The 25136-nt window shown below is 35.6% G+C and overlaps 1 pseudogene; it reads right to left on the bottom strand.

Annotated features, from left to right (window-relative positions):
- Positions 1-21463: 21463 nt before the first annotated feature.
- On the bottom strand, positions 21464-24817 carry LOC107027647 (annotated as a pseudogene).
- Between the last annotated feature and the right edge of the window lie 319 nt (positions 24818-25136).

Genomic DNA, 25136 nt, shown 5'->3' with positions numbered 1-25136 from the left:
CATTGGGCGCTCGCGGGCGGCGCACGCACCATAGCGGCGATACGCGAACCTTACTTTTCAGTAGCCGTTATGAGCTGCTCATACTGTCTGAAGAGAGAGAAAATTCTAGAGAGAAAAAATCTGGAAAATGGGGCGCGATTGTATTTGGGGCCTTAAGGTTTCAGGTTTATTTTAGGGTTAGGGTTAGGGTTTTGGTTTTATGGGTTAGGGTTAAGGTTAGGCTTTTAGTGTTTTTAGGTTTTTGGGTTTACGGTTTAGGATTTAAGGTTTAATATCAATGATTTAGTGTTTAATATTTGGATTTTGGTATTTTGGACTTCGGGTTCAGGGTTTATGGTAGGGTTAGGGTTAGGGTTAATGTTAGGGTTAAGGTTAGGGTTTAGGTTGTTTTTTATGTTTTAGAGTTAGGGGTTAAGGATTTGAGTTGTAATATCTATGTTTTAGTGTTTAATGGTAGGATTTGTATTTTGGGCTTTGGGTTTAGGGTTTAGGGTTAGGGTTAGGGTTTTTTTAGGTTTTGGGTTTTGAGGTTTAGGATTTTTGGTTTAAAATCTACGGTTTAGTGTTTAATGTTTCCGTTTTTGGATTAGGGTTTCTAGTTAATGGTTTTGGGTTAGGGTTAGGGTTAGGGTTAGGGTTAGGGGTTACGTTTTTTTAGGTATTTGGGTTTGTGGTTTAGGATTTGAGGTTTAAAGTTCATTGTCTACTGTTTAATGTTTTGGTTTTTGTATTATGGATCTTGTGTTTTTTTGGACTTAATGTTTAGGGTTTACCGTTTGTATTTAGAGTTAGGGTTAGGATTAGGGTTAAGGTGTAGAATTTTTTTTGGTTTTATGGTTCAGGGTTTAGCATTTGAGGTTTAAAATCTATGGTTTGGTATATAATGTTTGGGTTTTTCTATTTTGGGCTTAGGGTTTTAGTTTTAGGGTTTAGGGTTAGGGTTAGGGATACGGTTTTGGTTTTATTTTTTAGGCTTAGTGTTAGGGTTAAAGTTAGGGTTAGGGTTAGGGTTTTGATTTTGTTAGGGTTTTGGGTTTTGGGTTTAGGATTCAAGGTTTAAAATCAATAGTTTATTGTTTTATATTTGGATTTTTGTATTTTTGACTTGTCGTTTAGAGTTTATGGTAGTGTTGGGGTTACAGTTAAGGTTAGGGTTAGGGTTTAGTTTGTTTTTTAGATTTTAGAGTTTGGGGTTAAGGATTTGAGTTTTAATATCTATGGTTTAGTGTTTAATGTTAGGGTTTTGGCATTTTGGTTTTTGGGGTTAGGGTTTTAGAGTTTAGGGTTAGGGTTCATGATAGGGTTAGGGTTAGGGTTTGTGTTAGGGATAGGGTTAGTGTTAGGATTAGGGTTAAGGTTTTTATTTCAGGTTTTTGGTTTAGAATTTTTTGTTTAAAATCGATGGTTTAGTGTTTAGTTTGTGTTTTTGTATTTTAGGCTTGGGGTTTCGAATTAATGGTTAAGGGTTAGGGTTAGAGTTAAGGTTAATGTTAAGGTTAAGATTAGGGTTTTTGTAAGGGTTAGGGTTAGGATTAGGGCTTAGGGTTTTTTTAGCTTTTAAGGTTTGTGGTTTAGGATTTGAGCTTTAAAATCTATGGTTTATTGTTTAATGTTTGGGTTTTCATATTTTGGACTAAGGGTTTTTATTGGATTTTTTTGGACTTAGGGTAAATTTAGGGTTTAGGGTTTAGGGTTAGGGTTAGGATTAGGGTTAGGGTGTAGGTTTTTTTAGGTTTTATGATTCAGGGGTAACATTTAAGTGTTAAAATCTATGGTTTAGTATTTAGAGTTTGGGTTTTTCTAATTTGAGATTTTTTTTCTTTCTATTTTGAGCTTAGGGTTTTAGTTTTAAGGTTTAGGGTTAGGGATATGGATAAGGTTTCAGTTTATTGTATAGGTTTAGGGTCAGGATTTTGGTTCTTTTAGGTTACTGGATTTAGGCTTTAGGATTTAATGTTTAATATCAATAGCTTATTGTTTACTATTTGGATTTTGGTATTTTGAGAATAGTGTTTATGGTAGTGTTTAGGGTTACGGTTAATGTTAGGGTTAGGGTTAGGGTTTAGGTTGTTTTATAGATTTTAGAATTTGGGGTTAAGGATGTGTTGTAATATCTATGGTTTAGTTTTTAATATTAGGGTTTGGTATTTTGGTCTTTAGGCTTAGGGTTTAGAGTGTAGGGTTAGGGTTAAGGATAGTCTAAGGGTTAAGGTTCGTTTTAGGGATTGGGTTAGGGTTAGGATTAGGGTTAAGGTTTTTATTTTAGGTTTAAGGTTTTGAGGTTTAGCATTTTGGTTTAAAATCTATGTTTTAGTGTTTCGTTTGGTTTTTTTGTATTTTGGGCTTGGGGTTTCGGATTAATGATTAAGGGTTAGGGTTAGAGTAAGGTTAGGGTTAGGCTTAAAATTTGGGTTAGGGTTAGGATTAGGTTTTAGGTTCTTTTGAGGTTTTAGGGTTTTTGATTTAGGATTTGAGGTTTAAAGTCTACAGTTTAGTGTTTAATGTTTGGGTTTTCGTATTTTGTACTAAGGGTCTTTTTGGATTTTTTTTGGACTTAGAGTAAATTTAGGGTTTAGGGTTTAGGGTTAGGGTTAGGGTTAGGGTTAGGATTAGGGTTAGGGTGTAGGTTTTGCTAGGTTTTATGTTTCAGGATTAACATTTAATGTTTAAAATCTATGGATTAGTATTTAATGTTTGGGTTTTGATATTTTGGGCTTTAGGTTTGGGTTTATAGTTTATGGTTTGGGTTCAAGTTAAGGTTAGGGTTAAGGTTAAAATTAGCGTTTTGGGTTTTTATTAGGCGTTTGGTTTTAGAGATTGGCATTTATGGTTTAATATCAATGATTTAGTGTTTAATTTTTGGTTTTGGTATTTTGGGCTTGGGGTTTTAGGTATATGGTAGTTCTAGGGTTAGGGTTAATGTTAGTGTTAGGGTTAGGGTTTAGGTTATTTTTTAGATTTTAGGCTTTGGTTTTATGGATTTTAGTTGTAATCTCTATGGTTTAGTTTCTAATATTTGGGTTATGGTATTTTCGGCATAGGGTTTAGGGTTTAGGATTTAGGGTTAGGTTAAGGATAGTGTGAAGGTTCGATTAAGGGATAGGGTTAGGGTGAGGGTTTAGGGGTATTTTAGGTTTTAGGTTTTGGGGTTTAGAATTTTTTGTTCAAAATCTATTGTTTAGTGTTTAATATTTTGGTCTGGTATTTAGGTCTTGGGCTTTTGGGTTAGGGTTCGGGTTTGGGTTTTGATTAGGGTTTGGGTTTGGGTTTAGTTTTTTCTTTGGTTTGGGGTTTGTGGTTTAGGATTTGCGGTTTAAAATCTATGGTTTAGTGATTAATGTTTGGGTATTCGTATTTTGGACTTAGGGTTTTATTTTTGGACTTAGGGTTTAGGGTTTAGGGTGTAGGGTTAGGGTTAAGATTAGCGTTAGAGTGTAGTTTTTTTTAGGTTTTATGATTCAGGGTTTCGCATTTCATGTTTAAAATCTATGTTTAGTATTTAATGTTTGGATTTTGGGCTTAAGGTTTCAGGTTTATGGCTTAGGATTCGGGTTAGAGTTAAGGTAAGGGTTAGGGTTTTGGGATTTTTGATGGTTTTTCGGTTTAGGGTTTCTTATTTGACATTTAATATCAATGGCTTGGTGTTTAATGTTTGGGTTTTGGTATTTAGGGCTTGGGTTTTAGGGTTTATGGTAGGGTTAGTGTTAGGGTTAATGTTAGGGTTAGGGTTTAGGTTGTTTTTTAGGTTTTAGGGTTTGGGGTTAACGATTTGAGCTATAATATCTATGATTTAGTTTTTATTGTTTGGGTTTTGTACTTTGAACTTTGGGTTTAGGGTTTAGAGTTTAGGGTTAGGGTTAGGGTTTGTAATAGGGATGGGATAGGGTTAGGTTTTTAGGTTCTTTTTTAGGTTTTAGGGTTTAGGATTTTGGTTTAAAATCTATGGTTTAGTGCTTAATATTTGGGTTTTCGTATTTTGGGCTTGGGGTTTTGTGTTGATGTTTTAGGGTTAGGGTTAGGGTTAGGGTTAGAGTTATAGTTACGGTTTGGATCACGGTCAAGGTTAGGGTTAGGGTTTATAGTTTAGGTTTTAGGGTTTGTGGTTTAGGATTTGAGGTTTAAAATATATGGTTTAGTCTTTAATATTTTGGTTTTTGTATATTGGACTTTGGGTTTTTATTAGGGTTAGAGTTTGGATTTAGGATGTTTTTAGGTTTTAGGATTTGGGGTTAAGGATTTGAGTTGTAATATCTATGGTCTAGTGTTTAATGTTAGGGCTTTGGTATTTTGGTCTTTGGGTTCTGGGTTTAGGGTTAGGGTTAGGGATAGGGATAGGGATAGCGTAAGTATTATGGTTCTTGTTAGGGTTAGGGTTAAGGTTATGGTTTATGTTTTTTTTTTTTTAGGTTTTACGTTTTGGGGTTTCGGATTTTTAGTTTAAAAAGTTATGTTTTAGTGTTTAATGTTTGGGTTTTGGTATTTTGGGCTTTTTTTTGGTTAACGACCCTTGTGGTAGGTCAGGGGCTAAGCAACACCCCCAGGCCTTATAATTTATTAAAAACAAAAGTACGTAGAGGGGGTCGTAAACCTTACCTCCGATCCTAAGGTGGGTTATAAGTTGACCAACCTCCTAAGGTTAATCAACTCAACCCGATACATCAAATTGTATTCAAAAAGAAACTAGGCACCTATGGAGGACTCCTCATCAATTCATATTTTCCTAAGACTACATAAACGAGGAGACTCTCCCTTTTACAAGAAATCCTATTAACATAAAAGAGCCTATTCTAATCAAAGACTACGATGAAAAAAAATATTGTACATCTACAATATACAAAATGAAAAATATAATAAGTACTGTAATACACGACTTGAAGTATTATCATAAGCATCTACTTCTAGTCCTTGTGATTGGCCTTCTAGTATTCTCCGTACTAAGATTGTATCTTGTAGTCCTCCTTCCTCTTGGTGACAACGCTTGTTTGTCTTTAACTTATTGTATTTCTTCTTCATAGTTAGTGTTTAAGGTTGATTGAACCTCTTCTTCATTTTCCTTACTGTCTAAAGATCGAGTATCTTCATCATACTCATCCTCAGATGCTATATGGCTATATTCATCCACTTCTTAAATTTTTTCTTGCTGATCCTGTTCCTTTCCTTATCCTTTTTTTTATTGTATTTATTATTTTTTTACTCAGTCTAGATTTGGATTTGTTGTTACTGTTCTAAGGATATTCTTCATCTTGTGGAGAACTTCCTTCCATTGTTTTATCCTATTGTTCATGTTTGGTGTTGTGTGCAGTTTCTTGACTCCTAGAATCGGAAATAAGAGCAGAAACTCTAAGATCGATTCATTGCCCTTCCTGCCCAGTTTCAACCAACATTTTCTTCTTCAAACCAATCCATGTACCTACATCAGTGCCACTGCCTCCATCCTCTAGACATGTATTAGTCTCACATAAAGTTGTGGGATATTTAGATGTTTAAACATTCATATATGGTAATGGATTGACACTTGGATTACCTATAATTTGCACATTGCCTGCTACATTCGACTGTGCATGACCAGCATAACTTGTTTGTTGCGAATCACTCAACTCCTCCCCCTGCACACCAATCTGCAGTTCCACAATTTTTTCTTGTTCCTGCATATTTATAATTAGGTCGTTCCTCTGTATGTTCTGGTTGGTCTCCCTTCGTTGAGGAAGAACTCATCTCCAGCTAAATGAATGTACTTGTACCTTGTTCCTGCATATTTAAAGTATCAAAATCAATATGAATAGGGATACTGGGAACCATACCTTGCACTGCATGTTGCTGATTGTCCTTGTCTTTTTCTTGAATTGTAGGTTTCCAAAGTATTTTTTCCTTCCTTTGTTTTTGCCAGTTATCTCCTTGCTCTACCATTTCTGGAATCTCGTGCATTATGGATTTATTCGTTGCAGGTTGTTTACCTTGCTGCATTCCACCTTCAACTTATAAAGTTGGCTTCGTATCCCCTGCACGACTGTTTTTTCCTACATTATTCTTGTCCTTCCTTCCAGCTTTTAGATCTTTTCTTTGATGAAACTCTTCATCTCTTACCTTAACAGTATACTCAGTTATCATGTGCCCTGGTGTTTGCAATAAGGACAATAGGTAAGCACATTTTCATACTCAATACATTGTCATTGATCTATATTCAAATACTCTTCATCATAACCAATCCACACATGTTTAGGTCTTCCCTTTGTAAGATCTAGTTACATTCTAACCTTGCAATGCTACCCCTAGTCTTATTAACCATAACATTGCAAGATTAGGTTAAATAGTAGGAGTACAGGTTTGAATTCACATAGGATTCCCCTCAATAGTCATTCTTAGTCCAAATTGTTACGAATTCAAGTTAATTATCAAAATAAATGTAGACATGTCTAACATTAAAATGAGAAATTTTAACCTCACCTCATAATTGAGTTTGCTTGATAAAACTTTGTCTAATCAGCTTTACTTTAGGCATTACATCTAAACTTTCTGATTCCCCTCTACACTCGGAGTTCTCCCACAATTTGTGCATGTTCTTGATTTATCATATTCTTTGGCCTTGGTCAAAGAATTGATGCCAATTTCCAACATAACAGTAACAACATCCTCAACTTGCAAATATTTTTGAAGATTTTTAGGGTTAGTGTTAAGGTTAGGTTTAGGGTTTGGGTTAGGGTAGTGTTAGGGTTTAGGTTTTCTTAGGTTTTAGGATTTTTGGTTTAGGATTTAAGGTTTATAATCTATGGTTTAGTGTTTAATATTTGGATATTTGTATTTTGGGTTTAGGGTTAGCATTAGGGTTTGGATTAGTATTAGGGTGTAGGGTTTTTTCTAGGTTTTATGGTTCAGGGTTTATCATTTGAAGTGTAAAATCTAGTGTTTAGTATTGAATGTTTGGGTTTTAGTACTTTGGGCTTAGGGTTTCACATTTATGATTTAGGGTTAGTGTTAGGGTTAATGTTAGGGTTAGGGTTTTGGTTTTTTTTAGATTATTGAATTTAGGGTTTAGGATTTGAGGTTTAATATCAATAGTTTAGTGTTTAATTATTGGGTTATTGGTATTTTGGGCTTGGGATATAGGGTTTATGATAGGGTTAGGGTTAGGGTTAATGTTAGGGTTAAGGGTTAGGTTTAGGTTATTCTTTAGGTTTTAAGCTTTGGAGTTAAGGATTTGGGTTGTAAAATAAATGGTTTAGTGTTTAAAGTTAGGGTTTTTGTATTTTGGGCTTTAAAGTTTAGGGTTTCGAGTTAAGGATAAGGGCTAAGGATAGGGTTAGGGTTAGGGTTCGTGTTAGGGATAGGTTAGGGTTTAGGGTTTATAAGGTTTTAGGTTTTGGGGTTGAAGACTTTTTGTTTAATGTTTAATGTTTGGGTTTTAGTATTATGGCCTTGGGGTTTCGGGTGTATGGTTTAGGGTTAGGGTTAGGGTTAAGGTTAGGGTTGATTAGGGTTAGGGTGTTGTTTTTTTAGGTTTTTCAATTTATGGTTTAGGATTTGAGGTTTAATATCAATTTTTTAGTGTTTAATGTTTGGGTTTTGGTATTTTCGGCTTGGGGTTTAGGTTTTATGGTAGGGTTAGGGTTAGGGTTAGTGTTTAGGTTGTTTTTAGGTTTTAGGGTTTAGGGTTAAGGATTTGAGTTATAATATCTATGTTTTAGCATTTAATATTCGAGTTTTGGTATTTTGGGCTTTAGGTTTAGGGTTTAGGCTTTAGGGTTAGGGTTTGGGTCCGTGTTAGCGATAGGGTTATGGTTATGCTTTACGTTGTTTTTAGGTTTTAGGTTTTGGAGTTTATGGTTTTTGGCTTAAAATCTATGTTTTATTGTTTAATGTTTGGGTTTTGGTGTTTTGGGCTTGGGGTTTTGGGTTAATGATTTAGGGTTAGGGTTAGGGTTTGGGTTTAGGTTTTAGGGTTTTTGGTTTAGGATTTGAGGTTTAAAATCTATGGTTTAGTGTTTAATGTTTGGGTTATCGTATTATAAACTTGTTTTTTTGTTTTTATTTAGACTTAGGATTTACGGTTTAGGGTTTAGGGCATTAGGGTTAGGATAGTGTTAGGGTGTAGTTTTTTTTAGGTTTTATGGTTCAGGGTTTAGCATTTGAGGTATAAAATCTATGGTTTTGTATTTAATTCTTGGGTTTTGGTATTTTGGGCTTAGGATTTCGGGTTTATGACTTAGGGCTAGGGTTAAGGTTAGGATTAGGCTTAGGGTTAATATTAAGGTTTTGGATTGTTTTAGGATTTTGGGTTTAGAGTTTAGGGCTTAGTGTTTAAAGTTTGGGTTTGTGTATTTTGGGCTTGGGGTTTAGGGTTTATGGTAGGGTTAGGCTTAATATTAGAGTTAAAGTTAGGGTTTAGGTTCTTTTTTATGCTTTAGGATTTGGGGTTAAGGATTTGAGTTGTAATATCTATTGTTTACTGTTTAATATTAGGGTTTAGGGTTAGGTTTAAGGATAGGGTTAGGGCTAAGGTTCGTGTTAGTGATAGGGTTAGTGTTAGGGTTTAGTTTTTTTTTTTTATGTTTTAGGTTTTGAGGTTTAGGATTTTTGGTTTAAAATCTATGGTTTATTTATTAATGTTTGGGCTTTTTGTATTTGGGCTTCGATTTTCAGGTTAATGGTTTAGGGTTACAGTTTGGGTTGGGTTTAGTTTTTTTTTTAGATTTTAGGGTTTGTGGATTAGGGTTTGAGATTAAAATCTATGATTTAGTGTTTAATGTTTGGGTTTTCATATTTTGGACTTAGGGTTAGTGTGTAGGTTTCTTTTAGGTTTTATGGTTCAGGGTTTAGAATTTGAGGTATTAAATCTATGGTTTAGAATTTAATGTTTGGGTTTTGGTATTTTGGGCTTGGGGTTTCGGGTTTATGGTTTATGATAAGGGTTAAGGTTAAGGTTAAGGTTAGGATAAGGGTTAGGGTATTGGTTTTTTTTTAAGTTTTTCGGTTTAGGGTTTAGGATTTTAGGTTTAATATAAATGGTTTATTGTTTAATGTTTGGGTTTTTGTATTTTGTGCTTGGGGTTTAGGGTTTATAATAGGGTTAGGGTTAGGGTTAGGATTTAGGTTTTTTTAGGTTTTAGGATTTGTTGTTAAGGATCTAAGTTTTATATTTATGGTTTATTGTTTAATGTTATGGTTTTGGTATTAGCTTTGGGTTTATTGTTAGGGTTAGGGTTCGTGTTAGGGATATGGTTAGGGTTTAAGTTCTTTTTTCAGGTTTTATTTTTTAGGGATTAGGATATTTGATTTAAATTCTATGGTTTAGGGTTTAATGTTTGGGATTTTTTATATTGGGCTTGGGGTTTCGGGTTAATGGTTTAGGTTTACGATTAGGGATAAGGTTAGGGTTAGGGTTTGGGTAAGGGTTTAGGGTTAGGGTTTAGTTTTTTTTGAGATTATAGGGTTTCTGGTTTAGGATTTGAGGTTTAAGATATTTGGTTTAGTGTATAATGTTTGGGTTTTCGTATTTGGATTTTGGGTTTTTTTTGGACTTAGGATTTTGGGTTTGGGGTTTATGGTTTGCGTTAGGGTTACAGTTCGGATCAGGATTAGGGTGTACGCTTTTCTTAGGTTTTATGGTTTAGGGTTTTTCATTTGATGTTTAAAATATATGGCTTAATATTTAATATTTGGGTTTTGGTATTTGGGATTTTTTAATATTTTCATTTGCCGGGAGGTATTTTGAGCTTAGGGTTTTGGATTTATGGTTTAGGATTAGGGTTAGCATTAATGGTAGGGTTAGGGTTAGTGTTCGGTTTTGGGTTTTTTTAGATTTGAGGATTTGAGGTTTAATATCAATGGTTTAGTGTTTACTGTTTGGGTTTTTGTATTTTGGGCTTGGGGTTTAGGGTTTATTATTGGGTTAGGGTTAGGGTTAATGTTTGGGTTAGGGTTAGGGTTTAGATTTTTTTTAGGTTTTAGGGTTTGGGGTTAAAGATTTGAGTTGTAATATATATGTTTTAGTGTTTAATCTTCTTATTTTGGGCTTTGATTTTAGGGTTTAAGGTTTAGGGTTTAGGAATTAGGGTTAGGGTTAAGGATAGGGTAAGGGTTAGGGCTTGTGTTTGGAATATGGTTACGGTTAGGGTTTTAGCATTTTTTTAGGCTTTAGGTTTTGGGGTTTAGGATTTTTTGCTTAAAACCTATGGTTTAGTGTTTAATTCTTGGTTTGGTATATTCGGCTTGGGGTTTTGGGTTATGGTTTAGGGTTAGGGTTAGGGTAAGGTTAGGATAAGAGTTTGGGTTAGGGTTAGGCTTTCATTTTTTTAGGATTTAGGGTTTGTTGTTCAGGATTTGAGATTTAAAATCAATGGCTTAGTGTTTAATGTTTGGGGTTTCGTATTTTGGACTTAGTGTTTTGGGTTTGGGGTTTATGGTTAGCGTTAGGGTTAGGGTTAGATTAGGATTAGGTTAAGTTATTTTTAGGTTTTACAGTTTAGGGTTTTGCATTTGATGTTTAAAATTTATGATTTAGTATTTAATGTTTGGGTTTTTGTATTTTTGGCTTTTTTTTTAATATTTGCGTTTGTTGGGAGGTATTTTGGGCTTTGCGTTTTGGATTTATGGTTTAGGGTTAGGGTAGGATTAGTGTTAGGTTTTTTTTTTTAAGTCTTTGGGTTTAGGGTTTAGGATTTTAGGTTTAATATCAACGATTTAGTGTTTAATGTTTGGATTTTGGTGTTTTGGGCTTGGGGTTTAGGGTTTATTGTTGTGTTAGTGTTAGGGTTAATGTTTGGGTTAGGGTTAGAGTTTATATTATTTTGGGTTTTAGGGTTTGGGGTTAAGGATTTTAGTTTTAATATATATGGTTTAGTGTTTAATCTTTGTATTTTAGGCTTTGGGTTTAGGGTTTAGGGTTTAGGGTTAGGGTTAAGGATAGGGTTAGGGTTAGGGTTTGTGTTAGCGATAGGGTTAGGATTAGGGTTTAGGGTTTTCTCATGTTTTAGGTTTTGGGGTTTAGGATTTTAGGAATAAAAATCTACGATTTAGTATTTAATGTTTGCATTTTGGTATTTTTGGTTTGGGGTTTTGGGTTATGCTTTAGGGTTAGGGTTAGGGTTAAGGTTAGGATAAGAATTTGGGTTAGGGTTAAGGTTTAGATTTTTTTTGGGGTTTAATGGTTTGTGGTTTAGGATTTGATGTTTAAAATCTATGATTTAGTGTTTAATGTTTGGGGTTTCGTATTTTGGACATAGGGTTTTTTTGGACATTGTTTTAGGGTTTAAGGTTTAGAGTTAGGGTTAGATTAGGTTTATGGTTTAGGTGTTTTTCTATTTTATGATTCATGGTTTAGAATTTATGGTTTAAAATATATGGTTTAATATTTAATGTTTGGATTTTAGTATTTTGGGCTTAGGGTTTCAGGTTTATGCTTTAAGGTAGCGTTATGGTTAAGGTTAGGCTTAGGGTTAGGGTTATGGTTTTGGTTTTTTGTTAGGTTTTTAGGGTTAGGGTTTAGAATTAGAGATTTAATATCAATGGTTTAGTGTTTAATATTTGCGTTTCTGTATTTTGGCCTTGCAGTTTAGGGTTTATGGTAGGGTTAGGGTTTAGGTTTAGGGTTTAGGTTGTTTTTTGGTTTTAGGGTTTGGGATTAAATATTTGAGTTATAATATCGATGATTTAGTGTTTAATGATAGGGTTTTTTTATTTTAGGCTTTGGTTTTAGGGTTTAGGGTTTAGAGTTAGGGTTAGGGTTAATGATAGGGTTAGTGTTAGGGTGTTTGTTAGGGTTAGGGTTAGGGTTATTGATAGGGTTAGTGTTAGGGTGTTTGTTAGGGTTAGGGTTAGGGTTAGGGTTTTTCGGAATTCTTAGGTTTTAGGTTTTTGGGTTTAGGATTTTTGGTTTAAAATCTACGGTTTTGTGTTTAATGTTTGGGTTTCGGTATTTTGAATTTGGATTTTTAGTTGAATGGTCTAGGGTTAGGGTTTAGGTGTTTTTAGGTTTTAGGGTTTGTGGTTTAGGATTTGAGGTTTAAAATATATTGTTTAGTGTTTAATATTTGGGTTTTCATTTTTTGGACATATGGTTTTTTTTTGGACTTAGGGTTTAAGGTTTAGGGTTTAGGATTAGGGTAAGGATTTGGGTCTAGGTTATTTTTAGGTTTTATGGTTCATGGTTCAGCATTTGAGGTTTAAAATCTATGGTTTAGTATTTAATGTTTGGGTTTTTGTATTTGGTCTTAGGGTTTTGGGTTTATGGTGTAGGGTTAGAGTTAGGGGTTTGGTTTTTTTTTAGGTTTAGGGTTTAGTGTTTAGGATTTGAGATTTAATATCAATGGTTTAGTGTTTAATATTTGGATTTTCATATTTTGGGCTTGAGATTTAGGGTTTATGGAAGAGTTAGGGTTAGGGTTTAGGTTAGTTTTTAAGTTTTAGGGTTTGGGGTTAAGGATTTGAGTTTTACTATATATGGTTTAGTGTTTAATGTTAGGTTTTGGTAGTTTGGGCTTTGGGCTTTGGGTTTAGGGTTAGTGTTAAGAATAGGGTTAGGGTTACGGTTCGTGTTAGGGAAAGGATTAGTGTTAGGGTATAGTTTCTTTCAAGTTTTAGGTTATGGTTTGTTGTTAAAATCTATGGTTTAGTTTTTAATGTTTGGGTTTTGGTATTTTTGTCTTTTTTTTTAGTTGAATAACCCTTTGAGGGGTAGGGGCTGAGCGACACCCCTAGGCCTTATCATTAACAACAAAAACAAAATACAAAGGAGGGGGGTATAAACCTAACCTCCAATCCTACGATGGTTTAGAGTCAACTTTCCAAAAGAAGGTCAACTCCTCCCCTAACAATAAAAGATGAAACCAAAATACTAAGAACCTATGGAGAGGACTCCTCTTGTTACAAAGTATCTAGGAAATGAAAACTTCGGGTTAATGGTTTAGGGTTACGGTTAAGGTTAGGGTTAGCGTTAGGGTTTAGGTTCTTTTTTTAGGTTTTAGGGTTTGTGGTTTAGTATATGAGGTGAAAAATCTGCGGTTTAGTATTCAATGTTTGAGTTTTTGTATTTTTGACTTAGGTTTTCTTTTGTAACATTTATTTTTTTGGACTAAGGGTTTAGGGTTTAGGGTTAGAGTTAGGGTTATGGTTAATTTTAGGGTTAGTGTGTAGGTTTTTTAGGCTTTATGGTTCAAGGTTTAACATTTGAGGTTTGAAATCTATGTTTTAGTATTTAGTGTTTGGGTTTCAGTGTTTTGATTTTTTTATTGGAACGACCCTTGTGGTGGGTGAGAGGCTGAGCAACCCCCATGTCTTATCATTTCTCCAAAAAATTTATACAAGAAGGGGGGCTATACCTTACCTTCATACCTATGATGGGTCAAAATGACCTACCTACTAAGGTTAGTCCTTTTACCCTTACAACATGTATATATTCTAAAACTAAATTCTAGAACACCATAAATAAGGGAGACTCTCCCCTTATAATTGGATATGGAAAAACTTAACCATCTTCTAAACTATATATACATATAGACAATTATAATAGGTTATGAAAGAACATAAATATGTCATTAGGTATTACTGCATCATCTACCAGTGTGTCCTTCATGATAGTTCTTTAATCCTTTTGAGCTTCTTTTTTATAAAATTTTGCATTCCATGTTTTTTCCAAAATGTAGCTTCCTTTGATTAATCACACAAGTTGATGTTGAGTGTAAAATTTTTGTATGATATCTTGTTTATGACTCCACTTCGATAGTAGATTTGTTGTTCCATTGGCCTCATGACAAACGTGACTGCATTTGAAAAAGTCTAGTTTACCTGCAATCTTTTGTATTGCATAGATATCATGCCTACTTCTCCAAGGAATGCTACTTGCATTATTGATCCATTTGCTTAGTAATTCCGAATCCAACTCTAAAATAACTCGTTTATAACCTGTAGCATTCCAAAAAATTACATATCTAGTGAAGAGTCCAATAGGTCTTGAAGAAAGCGTGTTGGGGGATAAATAAGCATTCCAATGCCCAATATTTCTCAATATTGGGCATTGTATAGAAAATTGGCTAAGGGGTATTAACCAATTTCTATATAATACCCAAATAAGAAAAATATTGGGCATATTAGAAAATATTGGCTTAAAGGGTGTTAGCATATTTTTCTAGTATTAATGAGCTTGTTTAAGAAATCTACCTGCAGCGAAGACCCAAGCTAATAAAAATGATGAGTTGTCAAGCCAATGCACTATGTACTAGGCATCCATGTGTCAAGACTAGTACCATAGCAGATGACCATTTAAAATGATCATGTAAATTAAGCAGTGCCCAAGGACAAAGTGAGGATCCTCGGGACAATAAGTAAACATTCCCAAATGAGCCATAAAGAATAATTAGTTAGGAAAGTAGAACGAATCCATGTGCAAGCACATGGGCAACACATGTCGGAATCGACCAAAGGAGGGGACAACCTTAACGTAATTCGATTAGGGTAGTTAAGGGGCAGCATATGCGGACGGCTCCCTCCATGTGGGGCTTAACTACCTAACCAACTCTAGGCTCTAACTACCTGTCCTAACTGGCTAACTAACCTAGGACTAACTGAAATGGACCCACTAGTTCACCCGACAACCTAGGACTAAACAGGGTTGACACTAACCTAGTACTAGATAAAGAGACAACCTAGTACCTAACCTAGGATGGTCCAAAAGGTTTGTTATGGTAATGTACCGTGGTTTTGCGGTACTTTCAATGTTTTTTCCTTAAGTTTAGTGTGTGTCTAAGGCCTTTTTTGTAGTAGTTTTAATCTAATTTTCTCTTTGTTTGTAGGAAACTGTCTAGAATGAAAATGCGGAAGAACTGTGCTGAAATTGCAGAAGTGATAACCTAAGGAGCCATCGACGGTCCATCGACCCCTCGACGGTCCGTAGGTGGAAACCTTCGTCTGAAGAAAATGTTGCTGAAGGAAGATCGGGGAATTCTGACCAAGTGTGGGGCTACAAAATCTATCAACGGAATATCTTGCACATCCGTCATTGCTAACAGGAAGTAGCCCCAGTACCCGTCTTAAAAAGATTCTAAGTGTGGAGAAACAGAGGCCATCGACGGTCAGTCGTGCACTCAACGGACCGTCATCCAGGTTCGTCGATGGTAATTGTGAGTTGGAGAAGAAAGCAGCTGAAAAAGATTCTAAGTGTGGAACGACGGGAGGCCTCGACGGTCCGTCGGTCTGGTCGTCGACTTAGATGCGTTTTTGGGCAGATTTTCTTTAAATAGATTTCCTTTTTATGTTAGGACTTCTTTATTATAAATACTTGTAAAAAACTCATTTTTGGGGTTAGACTCTTGATTATTTTTCTAATTTGTAATATTGGTTGTTGAATATTGGGTTTTGAAAAATACTTCATTTTTTCGTAATCATTTATTGCATTATTTTCTTGAATTCAAGTGATTTTCTAGATTTTCTTCAATCTCATGAAAGTAATTACATGAATCCTTTTCTAATCAATATGAATTGTGCAATTATGAACATGGGTAACTAAATCCATAACTAGGGTTCTGGGAACCATGGGTAAATAACAATGTACAAACTAGCTAAAATAACAATTCTAGAATAGTGTCTTCCATGTATTGATAATTCTTTCGTTTAGAAGTCTTTTTAATGATGAACGCATTAGAACTCGCCTTTTTGCTACTTGTCGGACCAAGGAGGTAGATAATAAGAAAAGAATTATCAACGTAGATTTAGTATACACTATCTAATAGGCTAGTGTCGATTGGTGCGAAGTAACAACTAAGCCATACATCGATTATGATGCTTAATATAGAGGTAAAGGTAAGGTTTAGTAAAGCATACACATGTAGCCGGACCAAGGTGCGGAGTAAAATTCCCTAGTTGCCGGACCAAGGAATAAGGGATACATAACATACAACTTTGCATGCAAGATACAAGGAAATGATTGTTATATCTAGAATTACCGCGTTAATAACCTGTGGGGAACACTTATGCCCTAGTTACTCTCATCACTTGATAAATATCAAATATTCATACTTGCTACTTGCTTACTTAGAAACATTTAATTCCTTTTGTTATTTAAAACCCCCATTCTATTACCTATTTTCGGAAAGGACTTGATTAATAGAAGTAATTCTAGGTTAAAGTTAAGTCTAAATCATTTTTCTCATGGGATCGATCCCTACCTCATAGTTGGGTTCTTTACTTGGTACGACCGCTTGTACTTCTTTTCGAGAAGTAAATTTTAGCGTATCATGTTTTGGTGCCGCTGCCGGGGAAAGTGGCTTTTACATTAACTTTAAGCACATTACCGAAGATTACTCAACAATTTCCTAATTTTACTTTCTCTCTTTGTTTTTATCTCTTGCAGATATAACTTTAGTGTATGCCAAGTACACGAAGTCGAGGAGAACCAATACTTCCACTTGATCAAGAACTGACCGCACACTTTTCAAAATGAATATTCAAAACAATCCTTCTTATATAGATGATGATACCCCTGGTGAAGATAATCCGAGGAGGCAACCTCCCGCCCCACGCCCTCAAGATTATTATAGGGTAAATATTAACATCACTGACTCTGATGGGCCACTTGTCCTACTTGCTCTACCACATGGTCATATTTTTGTGGTAACTAGTAGTCTGATGCAAATGCTCACAGCTAGACGTTTATTTTCGGGACTATCTTCTGTGGACTCACATGCTCACATCGCCAAAGTGAGGTCTGTGTGTAAGAGTTCTGTGGGGAGGCCTGATTTGAACATGGACGTCATTGGGTTAAGAGTGTTCCCTATCTCACTGAAGGGAGAGGCTGCTATATGGTTTACCAAGATCCTTTATAACTCAATCTATACTTGGAATCAATTGAGGGATGTGTTCTTAGCACGTTACTACCCAGTGTCTAAGAAGCTAAATCACAAGAATAGGGTGAACAACTTTGTTGCACTATCGGGAGAATCAGTCAGTAGTTCTTGGGATAGGTTCACCTCGTTCTTGAGAACTGTCCCCAATCACCACATAGATGATGAGTAACTGCAAGATTACTTCTATCGGGGACAAGATGATAGTAATAAAGCGGTACTGGATACGATAGCGGTTGGTTCTTATGGGGAGTGTCCTTATGCTGAGATAGCTTAGAAGTTAGAGAAAATCTCCCGAAATAACATAGCATGGAGCACTAGGAAGTCAGATACTAGGAGAAACACTTTTGCAGTGCAATCTGCACACAACCCAGCCACAGATGAGATTCATGAAAAAATGGCTCAAATTAGAACTGAGTTTGGGTTGGTGTTGAAACACGCCACTGGAGGTGCAGAAAAGGTAAATGCTGTGAACTACTTGTCTAAACCACCACCGCGATTGATGAGTATTACTATGAGGAGGACTTTTATGCGGTAAATGAGCAGACGGGGGGTTTCCGACCAAACGCCCAAGTCTCCAATCAGGAGAATTGACGCCAAGGTCAAGGAAATAAAGGTCTGAACTATGGTAATTACAATCGAGAGGGTCATTATGTCCGAGATGGGAATTACAACTGCGACAACAACTTCAACCGGGGTAACTATGGTAACAGAAATTATAGGAGTGGGCCCTATGTTCCACCTCAAAATCGTGAAGTTTCTCCTAGGGATGGTGGAGGCAGTATGGCCTGATTTGAGGATATGTTGTAGAAAATGAGGAGGAGGTTTGATGCTAGTGATGAGCACACTAAAGAGTTGAGAAGTGACTTAACGAGTAACGGGCAAAAAGTTGATGCACATGCAATATCGATCAAGAATCTTGAGTTGCAAATGGCCCAATTGTCTTCGACTGTGAACCCACGCCAACCAGGCAATCTTCCTATCAATACAGTCTAAGATCTGAAAAATGAAGGACATTGTATGGCAGTCACAACTCGAGGTGGTAAGAAAACCATTGACCCACCGATGTCGTCTGGTGTAGAAAATGTGATAAGAGGTGATGATGAGGTAGTGGAGGTTAGTGGTGAGTTAGTTGTGTACCTTGACTCATGGCAAAACCATAAGTTGAGGGTGGATAGTTGAGGAATGCTCCGGAATGTGGGGTTGAAAGAATAAAGAAAGAGAAAGAACAAAAGAAAAGTTACTCAAGAAAAATTGAAAGCAAAGTGAAATTTTGTTTTAAAAAAAATCACTTACACAAAAGGATAAAGAATGGAGAAAACTAAAGCGAAAGAATATAAAAAAAATTAAGAAAAAGGGCGGAATAAAATGATGAAATGGTAGAACGCTTAACCGTTATGTGAAGGAGGGCAATAAGTCACTAAAATACATCCAAATGTACCCTCCCTGACCCTGAGCCTATGTTACAAGCTAAGAAAGTTCTATCATGATCCTAAGAGTCTATTATGGTGAACTTAAAGCAGTGAAAATAAGGGCAAGCCTATGGCAACAAGTATAAATTAGGTTTGAAGTTATTCTGAGAGCAAGTGTTGAAAAAAATAATCCTTATACTAAAAAAAAAATCATTGTGTGAAAAATGAGGATGTTGTTTTGAAGTGAGGACACTAGTTGCAATACCGGAATATTGGTACCTTGGTGAGATATCAAAGAGGATAGGTGTCGGTGTGTGGTGAGTCTGTGTCATGGTTTGATCCACAGGAGCAAGCCTATTGGTGATAGCATGCATAAACATGATTAACATAATTGGGATTGATAGATAGAGATTGCGAAAGCCAAAATAAGGATACTTTTGTACAAAGTTTTTGTGGTGAGTCATAGTGCGTCGCTTGATGACAAATAACGAATTTAAGTTGAGGGTGTTGATGTACCGTGGTTTCACTGTACTTTCAATGCTTTTTCCTTAAGTTTAGTGTGTGTCTAAGGCTTTTTTGGAGTAGTTTTAATGTACTTTTCTCTTTGTTTGCAGGAAAACTGTCTAGAATGAAAATACGGACGAACTGTGCTGAAATTATAGAAGTGATGAACTATGGAGCCATCGACGTTCCGTTGACCCCTTGACTATCCGTACGTGGAAACCGTCGATTGAAGAAAATGCTGCTGAAGGAAGATCGAGGAATTTTGACCAAGTGTGGGGCTACGAAAGCTATCGATGGACCGTCATTTTTACGACGGACCGTCCTGCACATTCGTCATTGCTAACAGAAAGTAGCCCCAATACCCGTCTTTAAAAAATTCTAAGTGTGGAGAAACGGAAGCTATCGAAGGACCGTCGTGCACTCAACGGACTGCCATCCTGGTCCGTTGATGGTAACAGTGAGTAGGAGAAAAAAGCAGCTAAAAAAGATTCTAAGTATGGAACGACGGGAGGCCTCGACAGTCCGTCGTGGCCTCGACGGTCCATCGGTCCGATCGTCGACTCAGACGCGTTTTTGGGACTTCTTTATGTTAGGAATTCTTTATTATAAATACTTGTAAAAACCTCGTTTTTGGGGTTAGACTCTTGGTTGTTTTTCTGATTTGTAATATTGGTTGTTGTATATTGGGTTTTGGAAAATACTTTAATTTTCTAGAAACGTTTATTGCATTGAATCCAAGTGATTTTCTGGATTTTCTTCAATCTCATCAAAGTAAGTACATGAATTCTTGTCTAATCAATATGAATTTTGTAATTATGAACATGGGTAACTAAATCCATAATTAGGGTTGTGGGAACCATGGGTAAATATAAGGTAAAAACTAGCTAAAATAACAATTCTAGAATAGTGTCTTGCATGTATTGATAAATCTTTCCTTTAGAAGTCTTTTTAACGAGTGTATGCGTTAGAACTCGGGTTGTTGCTACTTTCCGAACCAAGGAGCTAGACAATAAGAAAAGAATCATCAACGTAGATTTAGTATACACTATCTAATATGCTAGTGTCGATTGGTGCGAAGTAAAAACTAATCCATACATCAATTATGACGCTTAATATGAGGTAAAGGTAAGGTTTTGTAAAGTATACACACGTAGTCGGACCAAGGTGCGGAGTGAAATTCCCTCGTTGCCAAACAAAGGAATTAGGGATACATAACTTACCACTTTGCATGAAAGATACTAGGAAATGATTGTTATAGCTAGAATTACCGCGTTATGAACCTGTGGGGAACACTTATGCCCTAGTTACTCTCATCACTTGATAAATAACAAACATTCATACTTGCTACTTGTTTACTTAGAAATATTTAATTCCTTTTGTTATTTAAAATCCCCCTTTTATTACCCATTTTCGGAAAGGACTTAACTAAATAGAAGTAATTGTAGCTTATAGTTAAGTAGGATTGACCTGATCCTGATAGTTGGGTTCTTTACTTGATACGACCCCTTATACTTCTTTTGGAGAAGTAAATTTGAGCATATCATATGGTACGAACAACTTAGGGATACTTTAGTAATTACCCTATGCTAATTAATTAATTAATTTAGAAGATTAATTAATTATTTTAAAAAGGCAAAACCGAAATCATAAAGCAATTTCAAGATTTTGGTTAAGACAAGAAAAAGACAACCTAATACCTAACCTAGGATGGTTCAAAGGGTTAGTTATGGTTATAACGAATTAAGGGTACTTTAGTAATTACCCTAGGTCACTTAATTAATAAAATTAACCATTTAATTAATTAAATTAAAGGGTCAAACCGAAATTCTTACACTAACCTCGTATAACTCAAGAAACATCCTAGTACTTAACCTAGGATGGTCCGAAAGGGTTAGTTATAGTTCTAATGAATTAGGGGTACTTTAGTAATTACCCTAGGTCTCTTATTTAATTAAATTAGATATTTAATTAATTAATTTAAAGGGGCAAAACGAAATTCTTAGGAAAAATTTCAGATTTGACTAAGTGTTGTGTTTTCCTAGTTCTAGTCAATCTAGGAGGGGCTTTTTAGTAATTAATTAATTTATTTACTTAATTAACCTATTAAACCTTAGTTTAATGAAACTACAACATTTTATGTCTACAACCACCCTAGAAAAGTGTGGCCTAAACTATGAAAAAGTGTTCCTTTGATAAAAGGCCACACTTTTTGACTTTAAGCCACACTTTTTCAGGGGTGGCTGAAAGTCTCGTAACCTTAGAGTTTAGGCGACACTTTTAAAGTGTTGCCTAGCAGCTGCGCTTAAAAGAGGTGCAGAAATGCAAAAAGGCCACGCTTTTGCAGCTACGCTTAAAAGTGTTGCCTTATCAGCTACACTTTTAAGCGTAGCCTTAAAGACAAAAAGACCACGCTTTTCATCTACGCTTAAAAGTGTGGCGTTAGCAGCGACACTTTCAAGCGTAGCCTAATAGGTAAAAAGGCCACACTTTGCAACTACGCTTAAAAGTGTTGCCTTAGCTGCTACACTTATAAGCGTGGCCTTTGCTACCATATTTCCCACAATTATGAAGTGTTTTTGCCTTTTATATCTAAAGTATGACAACAGTTTGAAGTTTAGTCTTTGACCATATGCATACACAATTTATATGCCACAATTTCTAAGTAAAATACACCAATATTGTTTTGCAATAAATAATCTCAAGCATTAAATTAGCTAATAAGAATTCAAATTTATAGATTTTTCATAAACTTCAAAACATAATATGTGTTGTGTACATACACATACTTATAAAGCAATATTCTAAATGTGTACACAATAGTTCAAAAAGTACTTTTACAATAATTCAATATATTCCACCAATGAATATATTCACAAAATCAAACATAATGTATTCAAACTTCCACAATAGTTCAAAGACTCTTCACCATCCACTTAAATGAGATCAAATTGACTTGTGGCGACCCTTCAAGTTTGATCACCTCCATTTCCCTACACATTTAAAATGTGCAACAAAATCAGATTGCAAAAGTTACCGAGGAGGCAAGAAGTTCCAGATCAGTTCCAGATTGCAGCATTTCCTGATAAATGATTGCAGACTCCGTATTTGCTAGTTCACTTTAAAAATTCTATAATAACAGTTCATGTAAGTATCACTGGTGATGCAAGCAACTTTAATATCAAAAGCAGAAGAAACAACTAATCAAAGACTTACTCTAGAAGAAGTGAAATGTTCCTGTAAAGAAGTATAATGGCCCCTTAGTCCACTGAGATTTTCAACCACTGCAGCTTTCTCTGTCTCCACGCGCTTCAGTGTTTCATTGACTGTGCCAAGGTCTTTCTGGAGCCTACTAGTGTTATAATCCTGTAATTTTTTGTTGTACTCTTGTAACCCCTTGTATGTATTACTTAGTGACTGTATCTGCAGATATTAGGATTTTTAACCTATGTTCTTACCAATGGATTCAAAACTGTAATGAAGCCAAACCAATATACCTGAGATTCTTTCTTACCTTCTGATTTGCACTTGCAGTGTCTAGTTGAGCTCTTTCGAGCTCTTCTGAAAGGGAAACTTGCAGTTTCTCTGCTGTATCTCTGGCATGCTTCTCTCTCTTATAAAAATCCTCTGCTTCGTGACGAACAAATTCAAGTTGCTATTATACTTCTTTTGGACAATTAAAACCAAACTTAAGATTGCAGATTACAGTTCAAGTTTCATATTATTTCCAAATTGCATATCACATATCACAGTTCCAAATTAATTCGAGAGACAACACCTAGTTATTAATAAGTTGTGCTCATTTTCTTACCATGAAGTGATAACATTTTACTATGACGTGAAATAACACCAAAATGGTACCAAAATAAGAATAGACATTCATAACGATATATTTAATTGTTTGACGTCATACAACTATCCAAACTAGTAATTTACATTTATATAATAGAATAACACAAAGTTAGGGTACTCAGTAATTCAAGTCATATCTTCAACTGTTTAAAGGCGTATGGAACTAAGTAAATAAAATAAATTAAGAGTAATTGAGTTATTGGATCACATACCATTGCTCGGTTCCATGAGTTATTAGCACTAAATTGAGCAAGAAAAATATCACCCTTCTTTGAACAAGTTCTTTCGACCTGCGTTTGCACCCTCTCAGTAGCACAAACTTTCCTTCTCTTCGAAAAAGGACAAATGCAATAATGTGTACACCATAGCATATAGCCAGAGGCATACACTACGCAAGCATTCAACCAATTTTACCAGCAAATCTACACAGAAGTATCAGATAACCTCCCCCCCACACACACACCTTAAGGACTATGAATGTTATCACTACCCACTATTTTCAGAAAAATCGTTTGTGACATATCATTACATGTTCTACTGATCGAATTAACTTATTTCTAAAATGCACCTGTAATGTCCTCCTTCCTCTGTCTATATTGCACAAAAAATCAGTTGACAGAAAATCAAAAGCTAAAAACAACACTACCTGATCTTACTACAGTTAGTTGGCAGGGAAAAGATGAACACTAATGCCATAACTGGAGTTTATCCTGGATGGATATTAACCAACAAGTCCATACTTCAGAATGCTTGCAATCATTTCTTTTAGAAGAAAGAAGCGAAGCAAAACTAACAAGCAACATATGTATGACACCCGAAACAATAATCCAATTGGAAAAGCACAAATCTTCCTATATGAAGTCACTAAACATATGTAATAGGGATGAGAAGTTTCCTATAAAAAATATTATAATGAACTTATGGGTATCATGAAATGTAAGTAAATGTATATGTGAAGACATGCTACACCTTATAACATTCATATGACCACTTGAGGGCTTAAGAAACCAAATCAGTAAAGACACTTCAGAGAGGTTCTGCAACATCAAAAGAAAAGTCACATTCAATTCAAAATAGTACTAAACATAGATATACGTACAGTAGTTAGCTTTACATGTGACTCTTCTATGTCCAAAATGAGCCAATCATGGAGAATAACCGAAATATAAACAGAGTTTTGTGAGATGGGATCCGAGATAATCACCCTCCAAGATCACGAATGCTTGGATTCCTTCTCCACCTCCGCATACCTTGCTCCAACCATGATGAAACGCACCACACTGTCTTTCTCAATTCTTGACATATTCTCATTCATAAAGATTGGATTTTTTCCGGGCACATACTTATAATCCACCATCTTCTGATGAGAGAGGTACACCTTGTCTATGGGGCCACAATACAAAAAGACAGCATGCTTCAAGATCTTGTCAGCAACCCCATCCAAGATCTCTCTACGGAATATCTTGAAGGTAACACAGCTTAATTCTATAGGAAAAATCACATCAATTCACCAGTGTGTTCTCGAACTTTTCCTTTCCCAATCCTCTCCAATGTAGTTAGAGCCATAAAGTAACCAAGATACTTTGAGGCCTTCTTGGCAGCAAAGTCATCCATGAGGCGAATAACAATTGCCTTCTGAAGCATTAAGCCCTCCACATCAAGGTTCTCCACAGGGATTATTACATTCCACGACAACTGAGATTTCAAAAAATTCTAAAGGACATGTCACAAATCAAAAAACAGTGGGTTTTAACAAGGTAATATGAGGTCTTGCAAAGACACCATGCAGTCACACCAATTCTAATATGGAAATTGAAGAAAAGCTTAGAATTTCATATGCCACCACCACAAGAAATGCAGTGCACATCTACTGAAATTTATAAATCAGGAGAAGATTTATCATCCCCACAAACACTGTTGAGGTACAAAAGGTACTGGTATGGTACAAGGATTTGGACGTGGTGTTCTTAGTTAGCAGGATCAGTCATCTTCCCTCATATAAGTTGTAGATATTGACTTTAAACCTCACAGGAAAACATAGGAGACTACACGAGTTCACTCCTCTGAGATAAGACTTAATCAGCTCATACGAGAATACAACAATCAGGCTGTTGCAACATCGTCATTAATAAGATAATACAAAACCCCACCACAGAAGAGAAAAACTCTAATAAGAGCATTTACACAGATTTGAAACTCTTCCAACTCTGCTAAACCGGCCATTGGCGGTAGAATGGTGAAATAGAGTTTCCCAGCGACAAAGAAAGAATTTTTCAAATCATCAAATGGTTTTAGAAGCCAACTGCAAGTAAGTGTCTATACCCAGCATGAGTTGGTAACAACAACAACAACATACCCTTTGTAATTCCACGAGTGGGGTTTGAGAAGGGTAGTGTGCACCTAGACCTTACCTTGAGTAGAGAGGTTGTTTCCGATACACCTCGGATCAAGTAAAAACATAACACCCAACACAAATTGGTATCTTAAGAAAAGAGGGGGGTAAAACCCTTTTAGAACCAATCAAATTATACTTACAAATTAC

The sequence above is a fragment of the Solanum pennellii genome, chromosome 8 (genome assembly GCF_001406875.1).
Source record: "Solanum pennellii chromosome 8, SPENNV200".
NCBI classification, from domain to species: Eukaryota; Viridiplantae; Streptophyta; class Magnoliopsida; order Solanales; family Solanaceae; genus Solanum; species Solanum pennellii.
Note: the sequence above shows the minus strand (reverse complement) of the source record. Positions and strands in the feature narration are given on the sequence as shown.